The sequence below is a fragment of the Pan troglodytes genome, chromosome 5, assembly GCF_028858775.2.
Source record: "Pan troglodytes isolate AG18354 chromosome 5, NHGRI_mPanTro3-v2.0_pri, whole genome shotgun sequence".
NCBI lineage: Eukaryota > Metazoa > Chordata > Mammalia > Primates > Hominidae > Pan > Pan troglodytes.
Genome location: NC_072403.2, coordinates 142,870,741 through 142,898,331, shown reverse-complemented (window position 1 = coordinate 142,898,331; position 27,591 = coordinate 142,870,741). Strand labels below are relative to the sequence as shown.

The 27,591-nt window shown below is 39.6% G+C and overlaps 1 protein-coding gene across 37 annotated transcripts in view; it reads left to right on the top strand.

The window, feature by feature from the left end:
• EPB41L2 (erythrocyte membrane protein band 4.1 like 2) overlaps positions 1-27,591 on the top strand; it is a 224,334-nt gene that overhangs the window by 65,108 nt on the left and 131,635 nt on the right. For 3 of the 37 annotated variants that reach the window (XM_063813486.1, XM_063813474.1, XM_054686308.2), the window contains exon 1: positions 19,752-19,994. The exons of the other annotated variants lie outside the window; for them this stretch is intronic. The gene's annotated coding sequence lies outside the window, so the exon portion shown is untranslated. Of the gene's footprint in view, positions 1-19,751; positions 19,995-27,591 lie in introns of those variants that run through there. 37 annotated transcript variants of the gene reach the window in all.

The window sequence follows — 27,591 nt, the reverse complement described above, 5'->3', positions numbered from 1 at the left end:
AGATAAAGTGAGGAATAATCAGTTTAGTATCCTGATTATCATCTTTCCCCATCCAATCTATTCAGATATGATATTTATTTTGTAATTAATCCTAACTCTCATCATTCCTTCTCTTCGTTTTTTTCCTAAGGCATTCTTAAGCTACTCTTTTAACAGTGTTTTGCAAGTGTTACTTGGTTGATCTTGGGTGGGTGTATCCCAATTTCCCCTACACCCCCAATTCATTAAGCAACTAGCTCCATTTTTGTATGGTGTTATAGGAAAGTTCTTGTCCCATTTTTGAAAAGAATTTGTCCTTAATCCATGTGAAAATTATTTGATTTTCATAGTCTTGGAATTCAAAATATCTTGGAAAGAAAGTCAAAGTCTCATAGCTAGTAAGTGAAGGAGTTGGAATTGAAACTCAGATCTGTCTGATGCTGAGCTATGTTATATCTCTAAGACTCAATTTCCTTACTTATAAAATGGAGTCATTGGTAGTACATTTCTCATAGAGTGGTCGTGAGAAATTAAATGAAATGATACACATAGATTGCTTATCATAATACTGTTATTGCTTGTTTATAAACTACCTTTTAACAGGAATTATAGAAATACAGTGCTTATGAATCAAATTAATTCAGTTGATAAGTAAGGTTATTTTGTGATTTTTTTTAGTTATAATTTTATTTGCAAACTTAACAGTTGCAATAACTCGATTTTTAAAACATTAGGTGCTCTTATATACAATAATGAGTGAAACTTGTGTCCAATAGTTTCTTTTAATTCTTCCCTACAGACTGTCATTCTCCATGTTTAGCTCTGTTTTGTGTTAATTTTCACTGCCTTTTCCCCCCTGAAATGCAATAGTCCTGTAGTGTCCTACTGGAAACATTGTTCTCTTTGTTAGGGCTAAAGAAGTGCCTTTGTCACTCCTTTGAGACATTCTGCAGATGCCATTTTGCAGTCCTGAAAAACATGTCCCTGTCCACCTTGTGCTGTGTTAAATTGTGCGTGTATTGTGCTTGATATTTTAATGAAGTCGTAGAGAAAATTTGACAGTAACAGTTGTCATATAACAAAGAAAGGCTCTTTCTTGATCTGATGTAGATATGTGTTCCCTGATCCCTTCGTAGCTCTGTGTGGTCTGAAAGTAGATCCCCCCTGCACTTAGATGTGACCTCAGATGGTTGATGCTTTTTGACTACCTTCATAGGAAACTGTTAAAACAACTTCTGAGCAGGAACTCTTAAGTCTTTTGTTGATGTGCATTGCTTTTTAAAGACCTCTTAATTTACATGATCTTAATAGCGTTTTAAGTGGCAAGTACACTCTCTAATTTGCTAAGTGGCTTTAATCCTTGTATTAAGAACTGAGGGAAAAATCTCCTGGGAAATTGCTGTGATAAAATCCAGGAAATTCCTTTCATTCTTTTAAATCCAGTTAAAATCTAACTTAAAGAAAAGTCCTCTGATGTAACAGTGTCTGAAAGCTTCTCAGAGTCCAGTGATTTCTTGTGTATAGTGCCAAGCTCAAAGAGGAATAGTATGAATGTACCTCTGTGTTTTTGGTAAATCTATACCACATGGCACAATACCAGTTTATTATAACTTTGCTGGGACTTAGTTATCCTGTTTTGTACTGCCCTTAAAACTGTTAAGGAGTATAGAGTTAAAGGGAGAAAACCCTACATTTTTCAATTTTAATGGACTTTATTTAAATTTTTGAAAATTATAACACATGTTCAGTGCAGAAAACTTGGTAACAGAAAAATGCAAATAAAGCAACATTTCCAGGTACCAACATTTCAGGAATAATTACCGTTACCATTTTGGTTGAACATTTCCAGTTTCTTGTCTGTGAATATGTTCACATAGGTTAAAGCAACAGCATTATCCTTTTAAATTCACTTGTTTTCCCTTTGCAAAATAGGGTGATGCATTGCCACAAATTGTTAAGGTAGTAGAACTTAATTTTGGAAGTGTTAATCTATAGGGCATTCATTCATTCATTAGATGGACTCATTTGAAAGTTCACAGTTTGTAGAAAGTGTGTACATTTATTGCCTACAGAAGATGTGCATCAGAAGGACATAGGCTGGTCATTTTGGATGTTTTCCAGGATCATATAAGTGTAACAAGTCTATATTATAACTCTTAAGAAGCCTTTGAAACAAGTAAAGATCTGATCGCATAAGCCCTGACCCGTCCTGGAGGGCCGGCTCACTGATTTCCAACAAGAGCTGATCTGTGCTGGCCTGACTCCTGTCATCTGGGGCAGAGGTACACAGGGGTTCCAGTGTTTGTTTATGTCTGGGCATCAGTTGGGCTTGTTTTATAGAATGATTCCGAGCTCTTGGTCATGCCATTCCATCTGTGTCTTTTAAAGATAAATACACAATTGGTACAGGACAGATCCTGTTACAGTAAACTTTATGGCAGAAACCAACTCTTTATATGGATGTTCTTTTGTAACTAAGGGGTATAAGTGAGAGGAAACCCTCCAAGGAGACTCAGATACTGGGGCCAGTCCCTCTCCAAAGAAGAGACAGAGTATCTCTGGCTCCCTTATTACTCTGAGGTCCAATGGGAAGAATATTTACTTATGATATACAGATAATAGAACAGGAAAAACAAGTTTCCTTATCTATTCATAACTGTGCTATTGAATTTATATGTTCCAATATGGTTAACCTGGAATTTTAGGGGACAGTGGGAGGAGATAGAAAAGGATTGGGAAGGAGGATATGACAGCGTTCCAAAATATGGCTGAACTCAAACTGCTTGAACAGAGCTAGTCTAAATCATGGGAGTGAGGTTGACCATAGGAGGAGGAAAGGATCAGGCAGATCATGACAAAGGGAAAGTTAGGTATGGCAGCTAAGTTAATTTTTATGAGTGCTACATTTTACATTTTTGTTCAGATATATAGTATGTACTATGAACCCCGAATATCTGAGACAGGTCTCAGTCAATTTAGAAAGCTTGTTTTGCCAAGGTTGAAGACCTGCACCCATGACACAGCCCCAGGAGGTCCTGAAGACATGTGCCCGTGGTGGTCAGAGCACAGTTTGGTTTTATACATTTTATTTTATTATTATTTTTGAGACAGGGTCTCGCTCTGTCACCCAGGCTGGAGTGGTTTCACCATATTGGCCAGGCTGGACTCGAATTCCTGACCTCAGGTGATCTGCCTGCCTAGGCCTCCCAGAGTGCTGGGATTACAGGCATGAGCCACTGTGCCTGGCCTGTTTTTTTTTGTTTGTTTGTTTTTTTGAGACGGAGTCTCGCTCAGTCGCCCAGGCTGGAGTGCTGTGGTGCGATCTCGGCTCACTGCAAGCTCCGCCTCCCAGGTTCATGCCATTCTCCTGCCTCAGCCTCCCGAGTAGCTGGGACTACAGGCGCCCATCACCACACCTGGCTAATTTTTTGTATTTTTGGTAGAGATGGGGTTTCACCGTGTTAGCCAGGATGGTCTTGATCTCCTGACCCCGTGATCCACCCGCCTTGGCCTCCCAAAGTGCTGGGATTACAGGTGTGAGCCACCGCGCCTGGCCGGCCTGTTTTATGTATTTTAGAGAGACATAAGACATCAGTCAACATATGTAAGATGAATATAGGTTCTGTCTGGAAAGGTGGGGTGGGACAACTTGAAGCAAAGGCGGGACAACTCAGCGGGGAGGGGGCTTCCTGGTCATAGGTAGATAAGAGACAAATGGTTGCATTCTTTTGAGTTTCTGATTAGCCTCTCCAAAGGAGGCAATCGGATACGCTTTTATCTCAGTGAGCAGAGGGGTGACTTTAAAAAGAATGGGAGTCAGGTTTGCCCTAAGCAATTCCCAGCTTGACTTGTCCTTTGAGCTTACTGATTTGGGGGCCCCAAGATTTATGTTTTTCACAGTACCTATACTTTTCTATATGTTTAAGTATAATATATAAACAAGTATATATCCTTTCAGTGAGTGTAGTCATAGATATGTGCTTGTCTGTCATACTTCAGCTTTCAGAGGTACAACTGCAGACACAGTCCTTTTGTCGCCTGGGGCAGACCATGCAAAGTCCAGTTGACCTGTTGCATCTGGAGGCCCTGCCTTTTCTCATAGAATGCAGTCTGCAGGGGCTGTTCATTCCTCTGGTTCCATTTCTATCCAGCCTATGTGTCAGTGGTGAGTCCCAGCGTTAGGTTTTCCCCAGGACACACTCTGCCCTGCCCTCTCCTGTTGCACAGCCATATCCCAATTCTGTAGGTCATTAGTTGTGTGGCTCATGGGTAGATGATCAGGTAAGTGAGAACAGTGGTTTTTCTGGGTCTCAGCTTGTCCTTGAAGTGTGATTCCTGATCAGATCTAACCGCCCCTGGTTCCTTCACGCACTATGTTACAGCTCAGGGTCATCTTGGAAAAGGGGCTACATTACTCTTAGCCCATTTTAGTCTTTCACATTCTTAGCATCCTGCTTACTCTGCCAGTGGATTTTGCTGGAGTGGTAGAGACTCCCTGCTGGGTTGGTTTGCCATCTACTAGATGTCTCTTTCACAGCCTTGTGATTTGTGAATGTGTGTACCATAAACTCACAAATAACTTCATGACGTTTCTCCCAACCCCAAGTTTTATTCCCGGTATACTGTGGCTTAAAGTCGGTAACAGAGCTATTGTTAGGTTAGGTCATATACTGCCTATTTTTAACCTTATACCTGGAAGCTTGGGTTGGTTTTTAAACATTTTTCATCCGAGCCAAGGGTAACCCTGATGGTGGCAGGTAGGCCAGTATATTTTTTAAAATTAATACTGGGGCAACCTACTCTGCTTTACCTTTTCTATAACCGAATAGATAGGAATGAAAGATTCTCCCCAGGGCCTGAAAGCTTAAGGGAATGAATAACTCCTCCCTCCTCACGCCCAGTCCCAAGGAGCAAGGTCACTTGCGCCAGCAGCCGGTGTCAGCAAGATAGCAGAAGCAGGAAGAGAGCTGGCCGGAAGACACATACCCCCTGAAGATCGAGAGGGAGGCCGTCTGGGTACTACCTAGCAGTTACATCAGACTGAGACACTTCCTGTTTACAGCAGACTATAAAACCTCTGCCCCATCCTCTTTGGTGCTGACGCCGTTTTAAGCCTCAGCCCACCTGCACGCAGGCGCTCATTAAAACAGCGTGTTGCTACACACCGCCTTGTGTTGTTTGTTGGCGCGCTCTCAGGGTTTGAACCGATACAAGAGCCTTGCAGAGACAATTATAAGTACCTGTGTTTTAGAAATATATGTTGGGTTTCCTAGAAAATTACCTAATTTCCCTGGGACAAGGAAGCCTCATTTCATATTTCTTTTATCTATAGCCACTAGATGTCATTTCTGGGTCCAATAATGATCTTGTATTTCTCTCTGTGCGGTAACACCTGGTGGTATATATACCTTTTTGGGGTATTTATTGTAAAGGTGACTAGGATCAAATATTTAATTGTAATAGTGAATTTTGTTGTTGCCAATTAAATTCATTATGCTTACCACTGTAAAATAACACAAAGATTGAGAAAACTGATTTAAGGAGCTATCTTTGGTATTTGTTTTTCCTTATTATGAAATAAATTTGTGCCCAGTCTTAGTGTGTGCCAGGCTAGGGATTCAAAGGTGAGTAAGAAGACTGAGCTGCTGAGTTCACAGGAAGACAGACTGATACTAAGAATTGGAATTGGGGCTGGGTGCGGTGGCTCATGCCTGTAATCCCAGCACTTTGGGAGGCTGGAAGCTGAGGCAGGTGTATCAAGAGGTCAAGACGATCCTGGCCAACATGGTGAAACCCCATCTCTACTAAAAATAACAAAAATTAGCTGGGCGTGGTGGCCCTGTAGTGCCAGCTGCTTGGGAGGCCGAGGCAGGAGAATCGCTTGAACCTGGGAGGCGTAGGTTGCAGTGAGCTGAGATGGCGCCACTGCATTCCAGCCTGGCGACTGAGCGAGACTCTGTCTCAAAAAAAAAAAAAAAAAAAAAGAAAGAATTTGAATTGGTAATTTCAGTAGTAGAAATACATACAGAGAAAGGACAACAAAGCGAGCCCCCATAGAGAGGAAAGGATGAGGAATGATGGCTGTATTGAGTTCATTTTCTGTTTGTTTTCCTGGGATTTGGTTTGTAGCTGTACACCACTTAATGAATTAGGTGCAATTATTGATTAACTCATAAAATGTTCCATTGACTACCTACTACAAGCCTAAGTTATTAGGGTATGGGGGGTATGGATGTAAGATTGCTGGCTTTCCCCTAGGGATTTGATTACTTGAGTGGCAGCCAGTCAACAGCAATTTAGTGGTAAGGAGAAGGATGCTGGTGATAGGAATTTGACCAGCAAAACTGTGGATACATAAATTTTTCATACTGAACCATTTTGCTTAATATTTAACAGAATCTTTTCATAATCTTATCACACTCACACATATCAAATGTGTGAGTGTGAATCTTTTCGCAAATCACCCTCTTAATAATTACCGAAGAAACGTGTTGAGTCAATGAATATATCTTTTGTGTAAGAATAGATTTTTACACATTGGTATTTACTCAACATGTGTGTAATTTGCTACTGGCTGTCCTTCCATAGAAAGATTTTCTTTCTTTTCTTTTTTTTCTTCCCCTAATTGAAACTTCCAGGAAGTATCACTCTCCTAGGATTTCTATCCAAGTACTTTTCTGAAGCCAATGGGTGGGTGTATGTTTAGATCCAAGAGAAACAAATTATAACCATGGATGTGAACTTTTCACAGTCTTCTCAAAATAAAAGCTTGAAAAAATATTTTTTTATATTTTTCTTCTACAAAGACCAAATCTCCTTCTGAAGAGGAATAAAGCAAAGACAACATGTTAAGCACATATGCATCTTCATGTTGTTGACACCTTCCCTAAAATTAGCGGAACACCTCAAAATGTTTATTATTTTTGGCCATGATTTTAAACTTTAAAAACCAGTACAAAGATGTAGCTATATCAAGTCCAACAGAGCTGAACGGTAAAAAAATAAAAAAAGAAGTAGATACGTAGTGGAGTTCAAATAATATTGGACATTGCTGTTTTAACGAATGTGTTTTGAGTGTGAAGGAACAAAATACTGTAGGATTAGATTTATGAGGGTAAGCCAAGTAAAATGTGGATGCCCAGTAGTAAGATCTTTCTACTGTATCAAACATGAATTAGACATGTTGAAAGCCTCTTGAATTTATTAAATAAGAATATGATTGGGAAAGGGTGAAGGCTCTGTAAACTGTAAAGCCCCTGTAAATGTCTCCTTGGTATACTACACTGATTGGTTTCTTAAGCTACTTAGCACCCATATGACTACCATTGTGTTTTGTGTGTGTGGAAGAGGACATAGCTGTGGGGGTACACATTACTAACGTGGCAGATGGGGGCAGTGGAAATCAGGGTAGAAAAGGAGTATGACAGACGCAAAATTGACATTTTAAGTTCAGAACTACTGGTGTTTCCAAGTCATGGCCTTGAACCAAGATTGTACTGTTTGGTAAGTGGCTCATGCCTGTAATCTTAGCACTTTGGGAGGCTGAAGCTGGCGGATCACGAGGTTACGAGATTGAGACCATCCTGGATAACATGGTGAAACTCCGTCTCTACTAAAAATACAAAAAAACATTAGCCAGGCGTGGTGGCATGCGCCTGTAGTCCCAGCTACTTGGGAGGCTGAGGCAGGAGAATCGCTTGAACCCTGGAGGTGGAGGTTGCAGTGAGCCAAGATCATGCCACTGCACTCCAGCCTGGGCGGCAGAGCAAGACTCCATCTCAAAAAAAAAAAAAAAATTACCTGTATAGTTAATAAGGTTATAAGCACCTTTATAACATTTAATTATATGTCCTCAGCATAGTATACCAACCATACTCATTCGTATTATTATGAGATCTTTGTCTAGACTTTTACAGACTATCCTTCACTCTTGCACTAAACAAAGCACTTTATTTTTGCTGTTTAGGGTTATCTCTTTATTTTACAATCAAAGTTAATTCTGTATATCACAATTTGCTGCTTCGTACCATCTCTCTTTTCCCATATTTTTATCTTTAAAATAGGTTTCTTGTACATAGACTGGAATTGATTCTTTCTTTTTAAACCAGCCTGACAATCTCTGCCTTTTAATTTGTGTCTTGAGACCATTTACATTTAATTATTGATATATTTGAGTACCATCTTGCTATGTGTTATGTATTTCTCCCATCTAGTCTTCGTTTCTTTTTCTCTTTTACAGGCTTCCTCTAGATGTGTTTTTCTCTGACTTCATTTTGTCTTTCCACTATTGGCTTTTTTTTTGAGACAGAGTCTTGCTTTGTTACCCAGGCTGGAGTGCAATGGTGTGATCTTGGCTCACTGCAACCTCTGCCTCCCAGGTTCCAGCGATTCTCTTGCCTCAGCCTGCTGTGTAGCTGGACCTGCAGTCATGTACCACCACACTCGGCCAATTTTTGCATTTTCAGTGGAGGCAGGGTTTCGCCATTTTAGCCAGGCTGGTCTTAAACTCCTGACCTCAGGTGATCCACCTGCCTTGGCCTCCCAAAGTGCAGGGATTACAGGTGTGAGCCACTGTGCCCTGCTGATCCACTATTGTGTTTTATTAGTTATATGTCTTTATGTTGTTGTTACCCAGTCTAAATTGAACTCATTAACTTGCCTCCAAAAGAGCCTAGTCCTTCCTTGTTAACTATTTCAGTGAATGGCTTTACCGTCCCATTTCTAATTGTTCTTTCTTTAGCTTTCCCTTGCTCTCTTAATTCCCAAATGTCTTTGGCCATGTGTCTTACCATTCTACTAATTGAATATTTCTTGAATTTATCCACTTCGTTCCACTGACACTTTCCCTATTCAGATACTGTAACTTGCATAAAGATGAGCTCACTCAGGGCCTAGTTTTAATTTTGATAACGAAAAAAACACAGATCCCAACATTGACAAATAATTGACAAACCATTTAAGTTTTTAGTCTCTAGAGAAGCAGAAGGTTTCATTATAACAGCAAAACTTAAGAAAAATTATCTTCATCAACTTACCTTTTTTGATTCTTCGTCACAGTATAGAGCAGACCTCAAACGCTCTCCCTTAAACCAGTTTCTCTCCCACCAAATATCAACTCTCTCGCAGTTCTTTTAGCAGCTATTTTTTTCTTTTTTTCTACTCAGCCCATTCCATAATATATCAGTCAAGCTGTGTTCAAAATTGAGATTATAAAGGCATACTTCTCTTTGAGGGAGAGAGAGCAGAGGCTGTGACTACCTATTTGTCAACCTTATATTTTATTTTAAACATTATACAGCCTTGTGGAGCTTGTAACCTGATAGGGGAGAAAGGCAAGTAGAGAGTCAATTGGGGAGAATAGAGGTTGTTCAGAAGAGTATGTATTAGGTGTGTGTACCTAAGGCAGTTATCACGTGTGTCCACAATTGTCTGGCACTTAATGGGCTATCAATAGTTATTTGCTGAATGAGTGAATGTTCAATGAATGATCTGATATTGGGCTTCCTGTCCTTCATTCTTTGTTTGTTTGTTTGTTTTTGAGACAGAGTCTCACTTTATCTCCCAGGCTGGAGTGCAGTGGCGTGATCTTGGCTCACTGCAACCTCTGCCTCCTGGGTTCAAGCAATTCTCCCACCTCAGCCTGCTGAGTAGCTGGGACTACAGGCATGCACCACCATGCCCAGCTTATTTTTGGATTTTTAGTAGAGATAGGGTTTCACCATGTTGGCTAGGCTGGTCTTGAACTCCTGACCTCAGGTGATCCGCCTGCCTCGGCCTCCCAAAGTGCTGGGATTACAGGCATGAGTCACTGTGCCCAGCCTCCTTTCCTTCATTCTTAGCACTTATCTTGCCTGTTGAGCTGATTTGTAGCTAGTGTTGTAGCAGGTAGATTAGTTTGCCACTGAGATTTCCCTCCAAATATTTTTTCATTAGGCACATGGAGATGACTGTACCTTCTTAAGAAGGTAGACTTGGTCTACCATGTTTAGGTCTTAGAGCACCTTGATGCTATTCTTGTTATGCAGACTTTTACATATTTACAGCCCCTTCGGATGCCCTGCTGTAGTCTCCCCCGCCACCCCTCAGGAAAGCCTGGCTTTAAGGTGCTTTTCCTCTATTTTTGTATTACTAAAACTTTTCAGGAATAGTCACTTGTTTGGAAAAAAGTTTTGAGATTAATACTAGTAGCAAATGATAGGATCAGGGTTAATCTCTCATACCTCTGGGGTGACCCCTAAGTTGTCATCTTTACTCTTGATTTCTGTAATCTTTTCTAAGAACTTAGGTGTTACATCACTTCAAACTCAGTATGCCTGAAAGTTCCAGAATCTTGCAGTCTTCTTGGCTTCTGGCCTTGAATCTTGGCATTATTTTTTAGTTATTCTTCTTTATCTGCTCTTTAGACTTCAACTCCTATGGATTATTTTCTCTAAAATGTGTTTAATACCTGTTCTTTATTTGTTATTTTGACTGGTACTTCCACCTGAGCCTATTTTTATTTATTTATTTTTGAGACAGGGTCTTGCTCTGTCACTCCAGCTGGAGTGCAGTAGCCCAGTCAGGGCTCACTGCAGCTTCCACCTCCTGGGTGCAAGCAACTTTTCCACCTCAGCCTCCTGAGTAGCTGGGACCACAGGCATGTACCACCAGCACTCAGCTAATTTTTAATTTTTTTTGTAGAGCTAGGGATCTCACCATGTTGCCTAGGCTGGTCTTGAACCCCTGGGCTCAAGCAGTCCTCCTGCTTAGGCCTCCCAAAGTATTGGGATTACAGGTGTGAGCCACTGCACCTAGCCCACCTGAGCCTATTTACCTTGCTGTCTGCATTCTCCCTGTTTCTACTGACTACCTTTCCCAATTTTAGCCTCCTAAATTTTTCTTCTCAGAACAACATTCATTCATTCATTCATTCATTCATTCATTTATGAGACAGAGTCTTGCTCTGTTGCCCAGGCTGGAGTTCTGTGGCACGATCTCGGCTTACTGCAGCCTCTGCCTCCCCGGTTCAAGTGATTCTCCTGCCTCAGCCTCTGGAGTAGCTGGGACTACAGGTGCATGCTACCACACCCGGCTAATTTTTGTGTTTTTAGTAGAGACAGGGTTTCACCATGTTGGGCAGACTGGTCTTGAACTCCAGCAATCAAGTGATCCACCTGTCTTGGCCTCCCAAAGGGCTGGGATTACAGGCATGAGCCACCACGCCTGACCCTCAGAACAACATTTAGTGTTCATCCTGCTTGGCCACAGTAGGCCCAGGAGATTGGAACCCACGTATACTACTGGTGGGAATGTAAGTGCAGTCATGTTGGAAAGTAGTCTGGTGTGTCCTCAAAAACTTAACATAGAGTAATTATTCGATCCAGCAGTTCTGCTCATAAGTATATGCTCAGCAGAAATGAAAACGTATGACCACACAATAAATTATACACGGATGTTCATAGTGGCTATTCATACTAACCAAAAGGCAGACACAACCCAAGTATCCATCAATTGATGAATGGATAAACACCCTCTGATATAGCCATAGAATTTAATATTATTGGGGCATACAAATGAAGGAAGTACTGATATGTTACAACATGTATGAACCTTGAAAACATAAGTGAAAGAAACCAGACACAAAAGGCCACATACAAGAATCCATTTATGTAAAATGTCCAGGATCGGGAAATTTATAGAAACAGAAAGTAGATTAGTGATTGCTGGGGGTATTGGGGTGTGACAGCTGGAGTATGAAGTTTCTTTTTTCTTTAATGAGATCAAAATCATATAACATAAAATTTATTATTTTACCCATTTTAAAATATACAGTTCAGTGGTTTTTATTCCATTTGAAATGTTCAACCATTACTACTATCTCAGAACATCAGCCGGGTGTGGTGGCACGTGCCTATAATCTCAGCTACTTGGGAGGCTGAGGCAGGAGAATCGCTTGAACCTGGGAGGTGGAGGTTGCAGTGAGCCAAGATCGTGCCACTGCACTCCAGCCTCCTGGGCAACAGAGCAAGACTCTATCTCAAAAAAAAAAAAAAGAAAAAAATCCTATACCTCTTAAGTTGTCACTTCCTACTCTTCACTTTCCCTAGAACCTTCTGAATCTGCTACACCATTTTACATTCCTGCCAGCAATGCATAAAGATTCGAATTCTCCAAATCCTTGCCAACAGTTCTTTTTTTTTTTCTTTTTTAAATATTGCTATCCTGGTGGGTTTGAAGTGGTATCTGAATGTGATTTTGATTTCCACTTTCTAATGACTAATGATGTTTAATATCTTTTCATGTTATGATTGGCCATTTGTATATCTTCCTTGGAGAAATGTTACTCCTAGTTTATTGAGTATTTTTATTGTGAAAAGGATGCTGGCTTTTGTCAAATGCTTTTTCTGTGTCTATTGAGGTGATCATGTGGGTCCCCCTGCTTGGTTTCTATTAATATGGTTTATTGGTTCATTTTCTTTTGTTACACTACTCTTGTATTTCTGGAATAAATCCCACTTGCCCACGATATACGATCCCTTAATATCCTGCTGGATTTGGTTTGCCAGTATTTTGCCAAGGATTTTTGCCCGTATGTTTATAGGGATGTTGGTCTGTAGTTTACTTTTCTTGTGGTGGTTTTTTTTGGCTTTTGTATCAGGCCTCATAGAATGGGTTAGGAAGGGTTTCTTTTCGGGGTGATAAATATGGTCTAAAATTGTTTGTGGTGCTGGTTGTACACCTCTGTGACTATACTCAAAACTATTTAATTGTACACCTATAATGGGTGACTTGTATATCTCCAAGCTGCTACCAAAAAAGCAAAACAAAAGAAAAACATCTTCAAGGAGCTTCTCACCTATATTCTTTAGCCCAAAGTTCTTTTTCTGTTCTTCGAAGCCCTCAGCACTCTTTCCAGCTGTCATATTTCAGCCTTACCTCTGATTTATCTTTGTATATAATTCTGATCCAGTGACAGTGGTCATTTCACTGCCCAGGTCACCAACTGCTACTCACAATGACACAGGATTCTTTTCCTGGTCACTTTGCAAGCTGGGGACCTTCAGCTGGCGATGTCCCATCTGGACCTCGCTTGGCCATGCTACCTGCTGCAGGAGACGTCACATTCACTTGGCCCTTCCAGGTCGAATCTAGCTTATGCACTGGTTCCCGAGTTCTTGTCCCATGCACTGGTTCCCGAGTTCTTGTCACGCACCCAAGAAGAATGAGGTGCACTGACAGTTGAAGAGTGAGCTAGGCAGGGAGTTTTACTGAGTGAAGAAAACAGCTTTCAGTGGAGAGGAGATGCGGGGTGGTCCTACTACTTGAAGGTGGGAAAGTCCCCCCCCAAATGTGGCTGAGTCCAGGGCTTTTATGGGCTCAGAGTGGGGGAGGAGCAGGCCAAAGGTAGTATTGGAAAAGACAACATTCAATTGGTTAAAAAGCATTATTCAGAAAGAATCAGTCAGGAAAGGGTGGGCAAACAGGAACAGAAGATCTCACTCTGGGTTGTGCGTTTCATTCAGGACCAGCAGTCCTGGTCTTTCAGCTTTCAGGCTGGTTTTTTTGGCTTGAAGGTGAGGGTTCACTGGGGATCTGTCTAGGCATTTGGCTGCCTTCTGTCACTATCACCAAGATCTTCGAGAGCATATTGTCCATTCTTCATCTTCACCCTGCCTTAGGGCTGTTCCCATCTCTCTTGAAGGTTCTTGTCCCTTTTTCCTACCAATGGCAATTCATTCTCCCTTTCAGAGTTTTATTCAAGTTTCTTCTATTTACCATTCTAGCCAATAGTAATCTCTTGGTCCCAAGCCCGTAAATCTGTTGATTATGTTGTTTCAGTTAAAAAATAGAAAGGATAAGTGTGATCTAGAATGTATGTATTTTCTTAAGGAGACAGTGGGACAGAATATTTGAAACTAGAGCTGTTCTGGGAAACCTGGTATATGTGTTGGTAGTCCTTTAGGCATCTTTTTAAAAATGCATTTACAGTTACCTCGAGTTTATAGAGGAAGCTTTTCATTTGGACTTCTCTGATCTCCCCAAATACAGTCATGTGATACATAACAACATTTTGGTCAACAACAGACCACATATAGGATGGAGGTCCCATAAGATTCTAGTGGAGGTGAAGAATTCCTATTATCTGGTGACATTGTTCCCATGGTAATGTCATAGCACAATGCATTACTCACATGTTTGTGGTGATGTTGGTGTTAACAAACCTACTGTACAGCCAATCACATAAAGATCTAGCACATACAGTTAGGTATAGTACATAATACTTGATAATGATAGATGATTATGTTACTGGTTTATGTATTTACTATACTTTTTATCATTATTTTAGGGTATGCTTCTTCTACTTACAAAAAACAAACTTTAACTGTAAAATAGCCTCAGACATGTCCTTCAGCAGGTATTTGAGAAGAAAGCATTGTTATCATGGGAGATGACAGCTCCATGTTATTGCCCCTGCGGACCTTCTAAAAGCACAAGATATGGAGGTGGAAGACAGTGATATTGATGATTCTGACCCTGTATGGGCCTATGCTAGTATGTGTGTTTTTATCTTAGTTTTTAACAAAACAGTTTAAAAATAGAAAAAGGCTTATAGAATAGGGATATAAAGAAAGAATATTTTTGTACAGCTGTACAATATGTTTGCATTTTAAGCTAAGTGTTACAAGAGTAAAAAAGCTTTAAAAAATGCAAGTTTATAAAGTAAAAAGACAGTAAGCTAAGGTTAATTCATTGAATAAAAATATTAAAAAAAATTTATGTGGCCTAAGTGTACAGTGTTTATAAAATCTGTAGTCAGGCTGGGCATGGTATCCCATGCCAGTAATCTCAGCACTTTGAGAGGCCTAGGCAGGAGGATTGCTTGAACCCAGGAGCTTGAGACCAGCCTGCACAACACGGTGCAATCCCATCTCTACAAAAAATAAAAAAAATCAGCAGGGCAGGTGGTGTGTGCCTGTAGTCCCAGCTACTTGGGAGGCTGAGGTGGGAGGATCACTGGAGCCCGGGAAGTTGAGGCTGCAGTGAGCCATGATCACACCACTGCACTGCAGCATGGGTGAACTTTCAGGTGAACTCAAGACTCTGTCTCAAAAAAAAAAAAAAAAGTCTATAGTAGTGTACAAGTGTATAGTAACATGCCGTAAAAGTTTGTAGGCTAGAAGTAATAGACTATGCCATCTAGCCTAGATGTGTAGTAGGCTATACCATGTACGTTGTAAGTACATTCTGTGATGCTGGCACAAGGATGAAATCACCAATCACCTTAAGGATACATTTCTCAAAAACATGATCCTCATTGACACATTACTGTAGTTCTCAGTGTTCTGAAGAAAGGCATATACTGATATATCTAGCCAGTAACATTAAATGCCAGGCAAGCCTCTGTTGATAATGTATATGTGTGTTTGGAAGATAGAAACATCTGCAACTTTCATTTGCGGTTCCTGGTTTCTCTTATGAAATCTTTTTGAGAACTTTATGGTACTAGAATGGAAACAGTTGAATAAAGTCCTGATGATTATAGTAAAGTCTGTGGGCAAATGTGAGACACCGGAAGGTGAGGCTGTTTACCTAAAGGCTGCTTTTTGTAGTTCAGGCTATATAAGCATCATGGTGTGATTTCAAGAATTTATCTCACATGAACTAGAATTGGATTTACGCATGGTTGTTAGGCGGTTGAGCCAGAATCCAAATTCAGGTTTGTCTAACTCCAGGACTGTTGATTAACCACTGTATAATTTTTGCATTTTATGCTTATTAAGGGAAGTTATTTAATTTCTCTGAGCCTCATTTTCTTTGACTACAAAATGAACTTGATAATATGTGCCTTACAGAGATGTTTCGAAGCATAAATATGTTTGTAAAGCATTTAGCAGACAGCTTTCTCACCAGGTAGATAGGTCTTTTATTAGTAGTAAAATATTTTCTTCAAAACGATGACTCCAACAAAAAATGGTTTTTGAAAGAAAGTCTGAAACTTCTGCAGAGAACGTTGCATAATTCTTGGAATATTGAGTTCTTTACGTTTTGACACAAAGTTTTCATGTCCGTTTCTCTAGAATTTAGATAATGTTCCAAGTAAGTCATTTGTTGGTCATTACTTTATTTCCCCCTATTTTTTTATTTGTTATTCTGAATGAATTGCTGTCAAAAAGGTAACAGAATTATACCCTGTCTGTCATTAACTTCCCTTCCAAAGAATTGGAGAATATCTGACACTTGTGGTTAACTGCAACTGTTATATATTTAAGCCTTAGGTTTTGAAGTTTATAGAATGAGGTTTAGAAAGGCTGATTTTTTGTTGTTGTTGTTGGAAGCCATAATAGAAATAAACTAGAGAAGTGGTTATTGGTTTTCATCTTGGCTGCAGAAGAAGTATTTGTTGGTGTTGCTATAGAAACATAGTCAAAACTACAGTATTGAAAGCATCACAAAATAAAGCATTGATTTGGTTTCCTAAATTGTGTTTCTTGTTTCGGAGTTATTCCTAATTGACTTAAAAATGCCTTTTTTTTTTTTTAATTCTTAGCTGTCATAAATATCCAGATATAAGTTTAAATGAAATAAAGCTCAAAATAAATCATGTTCTGAATATGAATGCTAATCATCAAAACTTTTAAAATCACTATTATTCCTTAGTAGTTTGAAAAAATAATTCTGTTATAATAAATTCAAATTTCCTGCTGGTGATGGTGATAAATAGTAATTTTAAAAATGTATATCTTTATATATTTTAGCATAATTTTGGTTCAGTTAGGGATTTTGCATAATGAAAACCACATATACTTTTTTCTCCAAATTTTATTTATATTTTTATTTTACAAATTTAAATGGACATGCTATTTTAGCTTTTTTAATAAAGCTACAATTTGGATCAGTAGAAGACAGTTCCACTAAACAGTTTGTAGGGAAAAATAGCTCTGCTTCTGGCTTTTATAGACTCTCTTGCTCAAAGGAAGAACTGCTATTGAGTCAGTTACAACTTCAGTGGAAGATGTCTTGCAGCTGTGCCTTTTTGGTTTTGTTCCAGAGATAGTATTTGTGTGCACTGTCAGAATGTCTTAAAGGCCCACCCTGGAAAGGATTCAACCCTATAAAAGGAGGTTTGTTTTATAACCTTTCACATATTCTTATGGAGTTCTGGTGGTGATGGTGGTCTTCATTATCTTGTCTTTTAAACTGGCATTTTATTGAGACACAGGCTTCACAGTTTGAGAATAGGAGCTACAGTTGTAGGTATTGTATCTAATAAAATAAATTTAGTCAAGCCCTTGGCACACACTATGATGAAAACAAAACACCCCTCCCCAAACTTTGCAATTTCAGTGAATTATTTTTAACAACTTTTCTGCCTCTGTACTGATAAGGAGATTGGCACTCATTTGATTATTCTCCTGGGTAACTTATTTAATAGATATTGATTTACAAATCAAGTTACTATGTAAGAAGAGTTTAAAACACCAATGACTTCTCATATTGAAAATTGTTCGACCTGTTTTAAGCCATATGTTTATATAAATGCTAGGAGAATTATCATTGAATATATTCTGGGTGGATGACCATATTTTCTCCAAAATTTCCCCCTTTCTCCTTAGTTTTTTTCCTTTACATTGTTAAAATTACAGCAAATTTATTTTAAAGATTTTAATTGGTTTCTATTTGCCATTCAAGACTGGAGCAACACCTCATTCTATAAAATAGAATGAATGTCTGATAAGCTGAACAGAGGAAGTTGCTTTTATAGACAGAAAAGAGCTGAGGGAAGCAGAAACAGAGAACAAAAGCATGTTGGTTGTTTCAAAGTGACTTTTCTTATAGTGTTAAAACAGAGGGGACTTCCTTATCATGCCTACCCCTTTGGATTGGTTGTTGTGAATTTCTTTCTTCCTTTTTAAACAACTGCCCCGTTTCAGAGTTTAGTTTGATTACCTAGCTCCATTCTGGTGTGGTATGGTCTGCTGGAGCCTAGCACAGAAGGCTAGTCCAAAACAATGGCCTCCTATAAATTTCATTTAACAAAATGCTCCAAAGTTGTTAGATCCACCCCACCCCTGCCCCTCCCCCAATCTTTCTAGCTTCCTTAAACCCCTTCCTCTCCCAGCCGATGTCTATTTCCCATTACTGTTCTCTTTGGCCTGTGGGGTCAGGATGTTCCTCCTGCTATTGAAGGTTAAACTCTTCTCTGTGGTTTTGATCCTTTTCCTCCATCTTTTTTGAACTACATGCCATTCATTTTCCTTTCTTTCTACTTTGTGTGTTGAACCTCTCCTCTCTATCTCTCCCACCGAAAGACTGCACCAAACAAAAACAGCCTAAACATACATCTCCCCTCAATCCTAGACTTTTTGTAGTTATTACTTGCCTTTTCTTCATTGCTAAACTTCAGATATTAATTTACACTTACCTCTTTCCCTCCCCTCTTCTGATATTTTATCTGTAGCCATTAGCTTTTTCTTCTCCTAGCCACTGAACTTGCTCTTTGAGGTTAGTAGCCATCTTATGACCCTTTTAACCCTTATTGTTCCCTGAAGCAATCTGCCCTTGCCCCTGTTGGTCATGCCTCCCCGTTAGACTCTTCTTTCTTGTCAGTAGTTTCTTGTTTTCCTTTCTCTTAATGCTGATCCTTCTTAGCCTCCTTGATAGGTTCTTTGGTCTGTCTGCCTGGGGATTTTTGATGAGCATTTATCCTACTGCTTGTTTTCTCTACAGTTTCATCTACCTCTGATACCATTGATTGGCTGAGCAGTTCCACATTTCAGTCTGGAAACCAGGCTCTGTCATTCAGACACATACCTTCAACCATCTTCGGATTTCCACCTGGATGTCACACATTTTCAGCCCAGATGTATTCAAAGTGGAAGCTTTTCCTTCCTTCCTTTCTGTTTCTTACTTTGTTTGGAAGTCTCTTTCTAACTTCATGGTACCACTATCTAACCTTTGACTCACAGGAACTTGGGAGCTTTATTTTTCATTACTCCCACAATCCAATTAATTATCAAGTCCCATTCATTTTATCCATTAAATATTTATTGATACCATCTCTTCATTTGCATTCTTATTGCTTCTATCTTAGTCTCCTGGATCCCTGGAACATCATCTTAACCAGTTTCCTTTTTTTTTTTTTTTTTGACAGAGTCTCGCTCCATCATCCAGGCTGGAGTGCAGTGGCACAATCTTGGCTCACTGCAGCCTCCACCTCCTGGGTTCAAGCAATTCTCATGTCTCAGCCTCCCAAGTAGCTGGGATTACAGGCGCGTGCCACTTTTTTTGTATTTTTAGGCTAATTTTTATATTTTTAGGAGAGATGGGGTTTCGCTATGTTGGCCAGGCTGGTCTCAAACTTCTGACCTCAAGTGGTCAACCCACCACAGCCTCCCAAAGTGCTGGGGTGACAGGCATGAAACACCACACCCGGCCAGTCAGTTTCCTTTCATTGTGTCAGTTGGTCTCATGTGGCTGCCAAAGTCATCTTCCAGAAATACAAAGTTAATAGCATTTTCTTATTGCCTGCAGAGTAGAGTAAAAACATCTGAGCTTAGCATATTGATCATGCATTATTTGGGTGTTGCTTCCCTTGTCCTGTCTCCTCCACTCCCCACCCCTGTGTTCCAGGCACTTGAAGTTCTCAGTGTTCTCTACAATGCATTTATCTTTCATGATTCTGTGTCCTTCACTTACTGTTCCCACGGTGAAGAGTGTGCTTCTACCCACTTATAATAAGCCCAGTAAGCTCCTTCTTATCCTTCAAGGTCAGGTCAAGTGTCACCTCGGGCAGCATTCTTCCTTCATCAAGTCTGTTAAGTGCTAAATTGTTTATGCTTCCATTATAGCTCTTATTCCCTTTGTAGTTAGCTATTTAAATGCCCTGCTCTCACACTGCTGGAGCCACATTTTACACAGGTCTGTGTCCTCAGCAGCTATCAGCAAGCACAAAGCAATTCCTCATGGAATGAATGGATCTTTACAAAACCCAAAAGTACAGTATTAAAATCAAGATTTCATGGGCAGAGGTAATGGTGAGTATAATGGCTTGATATTAGATATTTTTTATTTATTGTTTTGAGTAGGTGTGGTTGTGGATTGAGAACATCTTGGCACTTGTGGTTAGGATTTTCTAATTCAAATTTAGAGAGTTAGGTTTTGAAAGTGAAGCGACAGAGCTGTAGTCTCAAATTATGGAGAGCTAATAAGGTTATGAAGGATTGGAAGTACACTGGGTTCTCAACAAGTGGCCACACCATTGCAGATCATGTATCAGGCAGAAGGAGGATAGTGAGACAGGTGAAGTGAGGAGAGGGCCCCAGATTGGGGCTGTACCTCCCCAGCACACTCTGGGTTTGTAGCTGGGCATTGCTTATTACAATACACCTTAATGTTTCCCCAGCTTACCCTGGTAGAAGCAGCATTCAACTTTATACAACATGTTTTTTGATAAAAGCTTTGTGTTTACACGTTTGATGTTTATATGGTTCTAGCAGAGCCTCTTGGAATGGTGGTGGCTGTTTTAAAGTAAAGGAGAGAAAAGAAAGAAGGGAAATTATAGGGGATGGGTTAGGTAGGGATAGAATTTTCCTTCTACAAGTTGAGAAAGAAATAGATACATTGGATTGGTAGGAAATTATTATACATTAATGTTTGCTTTTTAAAAATAAAGTTAAACCATAATGATACCTTCCACCACTTTTAGGGGAAAAGGTGTAGATGAACCTTTTGACCATGGAAATTCTGTGTTTAACAGTAAATTGCATTCATTTAGTGTTTTGCACTTTACCAGTAGCTATTATGATTCTTTTTTGATCTTTAAAACAATCCCATTATATAGGTAGGTTAGCAGCTGCTACTTTTATTTTATACGTGTAGCTAACTGGCAACATGGGAGCATATCTCAAGCTGTTTGAGGACGTTTGATGTTCCTTAAGGTTAAGAAGAGTAGATAATTTCTGACAATTGCCCTTTTATTTTTGGAGACTTAGAATTTTGGGGGAGGAGGGAGGTTATGGCATTTTTCATGAGTACAGAAGTTGGAGCAGAGCTGGGGAGCATTGTAGATCTCTTGGATTCCTAGTCTTAGGGCTGTTTTGTTTCTTCTGGCCCTTGGACAACAAGGAAGGGTCTCTATTCTTTTTTTCTTTTTTCTCTCCTTAACAGTGTGTCTCCCCTTCTCATCCAGGCAGGACAGTTTGCTACAGGAAAAGGCATTGAGATTATTAGTAAGAATCTGACATCTAGCCTGGTGAGATCTTGCTACTGATTTGCTATATAAATGATCTAACTGCTGGGCCTTAGATTTCCCATCTAATTAAAGGCAAGAGGTAGAGGTACATGAACATTGAGATCCTTTTTAGCTCTGAACTACTTTGATTCTTTACAAATTCCATTTTGCTCAGTCATATGTAGAGTATTATACAGCTGCTAGCAAGATTGTTGTTTCTGCTTTGTATGTAGTGGACTTTGTGGTAGGTGCTTTTGTTTTATTTCTTTCATCCCTAAGGCAAGGTGGGTGTCATTATGACCGAGTGGTAGCATCTGCTCATTCAAAGTATGAGAGAAGAATGATCTTATAATTCTAAGCTTTATAACGCTTTCTTTGACCGAGTGGTAGCATCTGCTCATTCAAAGTGTGAGAGAAGAATGATCTTATAATTGTAAGCTTTATAATGCTTTCTTTGACCACCCAAAGGAGGTGACCATTTCCTTTGTGCCCTTCTTGTACCTCTCTTATAGCCCTTATCACATATGGTGTAATGATTTGTTTATGTGTCTGACTTGCCTGCTAGACTGTAAATGTCCAGTAGACTCTTGTGGGCAAGAACTTTCCCTAGGTCTTTAGGGCCTAGACCAGTGTCTGGTGTAAAGCAGGAATGCAGCACATATTTCTTAGACATAAAATAGAATGAAAATAATACAGTTTAATGTACCTGCTGGATTACTATACTTGTCTGATTGTGTAATTTAAAAAGTGGTGCTTTTGACTTTTGTAGTTAATTAAAAGCAAACAAGAAGGATTTGTTAAGAGTTTTATCCTAATACTTTTTAGATGCTTCCTTGGTTCAAAACAGTAACTTTTTGATTAGAGATTCTCAGCCACCACTCTTTTATTCTTTTGTCCATTTTCCTCCTTCTGTACCTGCTTCGTCTTTCTCTCTATACCCCTTGTAAAAATCTGGGGTCATGCAGTATCTTTCTTTCCTAGAGTCCCATAAATCTACAGTACTTTTCAACATTACATCTTAAAAATGTAATTGTTTTTAATGTAATTGAACATATGAGTCTAACATTGCTAAGATGTCTGGTAGGGAAGAAACTTTACAGGTGACGCATGTGCAGTTGTATACATTATTCTGGTTTAGAGCCTGAGAGAAGTTAAACTGTGGTATGTGGTCAAAGAAGAACTTGCACATTAGAGCCAAGGTGCTAGTGAAAAAAATTAGTTTTTCTGCCTACATCAGATATGTCAGTATCAATGATCCTATGAAATGTGGACCATTTTTAAAAACGTTAAAAAAATTTTATAGACCGACTGGGAAGTTCATTCATATTGAAGAGTCATGAAACTCCTGTCCATGTTTGTTCAGGAAATAATCTTGCATGACGATTGGTAGATGGGAAGATTGGATTCCCTGTACAATCAGAATTTAAAAAAAGAGTTTTTTTTGTTTTGTTTTGTTTTTGAGATGGAGTCTTGCTCTGTTGCCCAGGCTGGAGTGCAATGGTGCAATCTTGGTTCACTGCAACCTCCACCTCCCAGGCTCAAGTGATTCTCCTGCCTCAGCCTCCCGACTGGGATTACAGGCACATGCCACCGTGCCCAGCTAATTTTTTTTTGTATTTTTAGTAGAGACGGGGTTTTACCATGTTGGCCAGGATGGTCTTGAACTCCTGACCTCAGGTGATCCACCCACCTTGGCCTCCCAAAGTGCTGGGATTACAGGCGTGAGCTACCATGCCTGGCCAGAGGTTTTTTACAAAATTTCTTCTGAGTACTTTTTAGGTTATTTTAGTTTTTTTCCAGAAAACTGTGTTGTCTGGTTCTTTTCTTAGTAGGATAGATGATAATCACTTTACAGATGGGGGCTAGATGAGCAGAAGTGAGATGACCAAAAGGAATTCTTCTTCCTCATTGTCTTTTCTGTGATATTGATAACTGTACTTTCTGCCTAGAGTTTGTGTCTCTTAAGGTTTTTGAGCCATGAGTGACTCATCAGATTATTGGGTTCTCTGTATCTTACTCATTCTTTGTCCTCATAAAGTAGGAGGTAGGATGATTTTTAAAAGTCAAATTATGATACTGGGTTTAAGATAAAATTCTGTGTCTACACAAACTCACATACATAAATGTAGGGAAAGTGTTCCCCTCCTAACCTTAACCAACTTCCTTGAATATTTTAAAATTAACTTTTGGAGGATAAACCTAATTTCCTGTTATAATGAAATAATGAGACATTGTCGAAATATGACCTTTTTTGGTCTTCTCAAAATACATGTAATAGATATAAATTCATATAATAACAATTTTTGAATATTAAGACATTTGTAGATGTTTCCTATATATTTTGTGTACTCAAATGTATTTAAATCATATTGGAAATAAGTAAATGACACTGGACGTGGTTTGTGTACTTCTCTGCTAATAACCCATCAAGTAACCTCATATGTTATTTCACCTCTCTGGGTTCACTTGACTTATCTGGAAAACAAGAGTGTTAAAACGGCTGCCTTGCCAGCCTGGCCAATATGGTGAAACCCCGTCTCTCCTAAAAATAACAAAAATTAGCCAGGTGTGGTGGCGGGCACCTGTAGTCCCAGGTACTCGGGAGGCTGAGGCAGGAGAATCGCTTGAACTCGGGAGCCTGAGGCAGAAGAATCACTTGAACCCGGGAGGCAGAGGTTGTAGTGAACTGAGATCGTGCCACTGTACTCCAGCCTGGGAGTCAGAGCAAGACTCCATCTCAAAAAACAAAACAAACAAACAAACAAACAAAAAAAAACAGAAAAGAAAAAAGAGGCTGCCTTAGTGGAAAAGTCTATTGGCTTTGAGGGCAGACCAAATTGATGTGAATTCTGGCTCTACCACTCATAAGTGGGTATATGAGTTTGAGATTCAATTTCTCTAGGTTCTAACTGTCTAATTTTTAAATTCACTCTATTAATAGTTCTCTTTCAAAATCATAGTGCCACAAAACTCATTCTCTCTGAATTCTCCCAGCGTTTTTTTGAACAATGAGATTCACAGGTCTCCTGAGTAGGATCTTTTGAAGCCAGGGAGGAGCTGAGCAGTAGCATTGGGTTCCATAGCTAAGAAGTAGGCATCTTAGCTCGTGCTGCCATAATAAAATACCATAGACTGGGTGACTTACACAACAGGTACTTATTTCTCACAGTTACTCTAAGTTGTAGGATTTCTGGTAAGGGCTCTTCTTTGCTTACTGACAACTGCCTTCTACTGTGCCCTTCATGGTAGAGAGAGAATGAGAGACTACACAAGTTCTCTGGTGCTTCTTTTTATGAGTACACTGATTTCATCATGAGGGCCCCACCCTCATGACCTTATCTAAACCTATCTCCCAAAGCTCCTACCTCCATCACATTGTGGGTTAGATTTAACATAGGAATTTTAGGGTGATGCAATTCAGTTCATAGCAGTAGGAGAGTAAGAGAGTAAGAGAAGAGAGCAGGAGACACAGGGGTGTTAAGAAATGCGTAGGATGGACCAGAAGATCTACCACTGTTGAATTCATAGGGCCCAGTGCTGCTATAGGTTAGAAGTTTTCACATTTCTGGATTACATGGAGTTACAAATTTCAGAAAAAAGGTTGAAAGTGTGAACCCTGAATACCTGACGACATGTGCCCATGGTGGTCAGAGCACAGTTTGGTTTTATACATTTTAGGGAGACAGGAAACATCAATCAACATATGTAAGATGAACATTGATTTGATCTAGAAAGGCAGTGGGGAGGGGGCTTCCTGGTCACAGGTAGATAAGAGACAAATGGTTGCATTCTTCTGAGTTTCTGATTAGCCTCTCCAAAAGAGGCAGTCGGATATGCATTTATCTCAGTGAGCAGAGGGGTGACTTTGAATAGAAAGGAAGGAGGCAGGTTTGCCCTAAGCAGTTCCTAGCTTGACTTTTCCCTTTAGCTTAGTGATTTGGGGGCCTCAAGATTTATTTTCCTTTCACAAAGGCAATATTTTTCCAAGTTAAGTATATTGTAACAAATTTACAGTTACACTAGCAGTATTTATTAAAAAACACATTTAACATAAAAAGGTGGGAAGAACTTAATCTGCATAAGGGATGATGCTCTGAATTGAATAAAATTGGCTCTACTAAAAAACTCACCAAATTGCCCCTTTGTGAACCAATGAAAACTTTATGATGGGTAGTAAAATTTACTTCCACTATGTAGAATGACTTAAAAAAAAAAAAGTTTTGTGTCTGCCCATTTTGACAAAGATGAATATCTCTTCAGAGGTGCCATGGAAACTTTTACCAAAATAAAATTTTAAAAAAAGTAAAAAAGTGAAGAAGAAAAGTGAAGACTTCCATCAAGTCTTCCCATTAAGCAAACCTTACTTTTTAAAATTTTTTATTTTTTTGAGATGGAGCCGCTCAGGCTGGAGTGCAATGGCATGATCTCGGCTCACTGCAACCTCCGCCTCCCGGGTTCAAGCGATTCTTCTGCCTCAGACTCCCGAGTAGCTGGGATTACAGGCATGCGCCACCACACCCGGCTGTTTTTTTTTTTTGTATCTTTAGTAGAGATGGGGTTTCACCATGGTGGCCAGGCTGGTTTCGAATCCCTGACCTCGTGATCCACCCACCTTGGCCTCACAAAGTGCTGGGATTACATTACAGGCATGAGCCACCACGCCTGGCTGCAAACCTTACTTTTTATGCTAGTTGGTACTGGTGGCATCTTGTTTATCTGTTAATAAATATCTAAAGCATTTTCTTTGCGATTTACAAGAGACCCATTAAAGACTTTGCTGTAGGTGAATGTGAACAGATAATTACTACTGCTTTGCAGGAGAGTAACACAGTAGTTGGGTAAAGCTGTAAAAATGCACAAGTGCACTTATAGTCTATCTGAGTCCTGAATTGTCAATGCAAATATGTGTGTTGGGAAAAAAAAAACCCAGAATTTAAATTGTGGAAATGTAAAGGGTGGTTGGTACTGTAGAGTTAAGGAACATTAGTTATTTCTCAGATTGTGCTGAGCTGAATCTTAGAATTGACACATTTTCTTTTAGTGACTTTACATTTATGTTGCTTCCATATTTCTTTAGAGTCATATGATAGGTGGATGTAGTATTATCTTATTTTTAGTCATTTCTCCTTTTTTTTTTTTTTTTTTTTTGAGATGGAGTCTCATTCTGCTGCCCAGGCTGGAGTGCAATGGTGCAATCTTGGCTCACTGCAACCTCCACCTCCTGAGTTCAAGCAATCCTCCTGCCTCAGCCTCCTGAGTAGCTGGGACCACAGGCATGCACTACGACACCCTGCCAATTTTTGTATTTTTAGTAGAAATGGGGTTTTGCCATGTTGGCCAGGCTGGTCTAGAACTCTTGATCTCAAGTGATTCGTCCACGTCGGCCTCACAAAATTCTGGTGTTACAGGCATGAGCTACTGGACCTGGCCATTTTTAGTCATGTCTCAATTTAGGATTGAAATATGAAACAAGGATTTAACAGCTTTATAGCTACATCATGGTACCTATACTATCTAGGTTAAAATGCACCTCCATTTTTATGTACAGGTTGAATGAATAGACATTCTTGTATAAATGAGTTGAAATGAATATTTTATTTTTTAATGTTGAAATATGGATGATATATTTGCAGTTTTTCTATATCTGAAAGTTTGTCTACAGTAATTTATAGATAAAAATGAGTAGGCTGTACAGTAGGCCTCCCCTTATTCATAGTTTTGCTTTCTGCAGTTCAGTTACCTGCAGTCATCTGTGGTCTGAAAATATTACATGGAAAATTCCAGAAACAAGCGATTCATAAGTTTTCAGTTGCAAACCATTTTTAGTAGCATGATGAAATAATCACACTCTCTGCTCCATCCTGTGCAGGATGTGAATTATCCATTTGCCCAGTGGCTCCATGTTGTAGAAGCAGCCACTTGTCAGTTACTTAGTAGCCGGCTTGGTGATCAGACTGACTATCGTGATATCACAGTGCTTGTGTTCAAATCACCCTTATTCTACTTAATAAAAGTACAAGAATAGTGATAGTGGCCATTTGAATATGTCAGAGAGAAGCCATCAGGTGCTTCCGTTAAGTGAAAAGGGGAAAGTTCTTAAGGAAAAGGAAAAAAATTGCATGCTGAGGTTGCTAAGATCTATGGTAAGAACCTAATCTTCAACCTGTGAAATTGTGAAAAAAGAAAAATAAATTTGTGCTAGTTTGGCTGTCGCACCTCAAACTGCAAAAGTTATGGCCACAGTGCATAAGTGCTTAGTTAGGATGTAAGAGGGTGGCCAGACGCAGTGGCTCACCCCTGTAATCCCAACATTTTGGGAGGCCAAGGCAGAATGATCACTTGAGTCCTGGAGTTGGAGATCAGCCTGGTCTGTAACATAGTGAGACTCTATCTCTACAAAA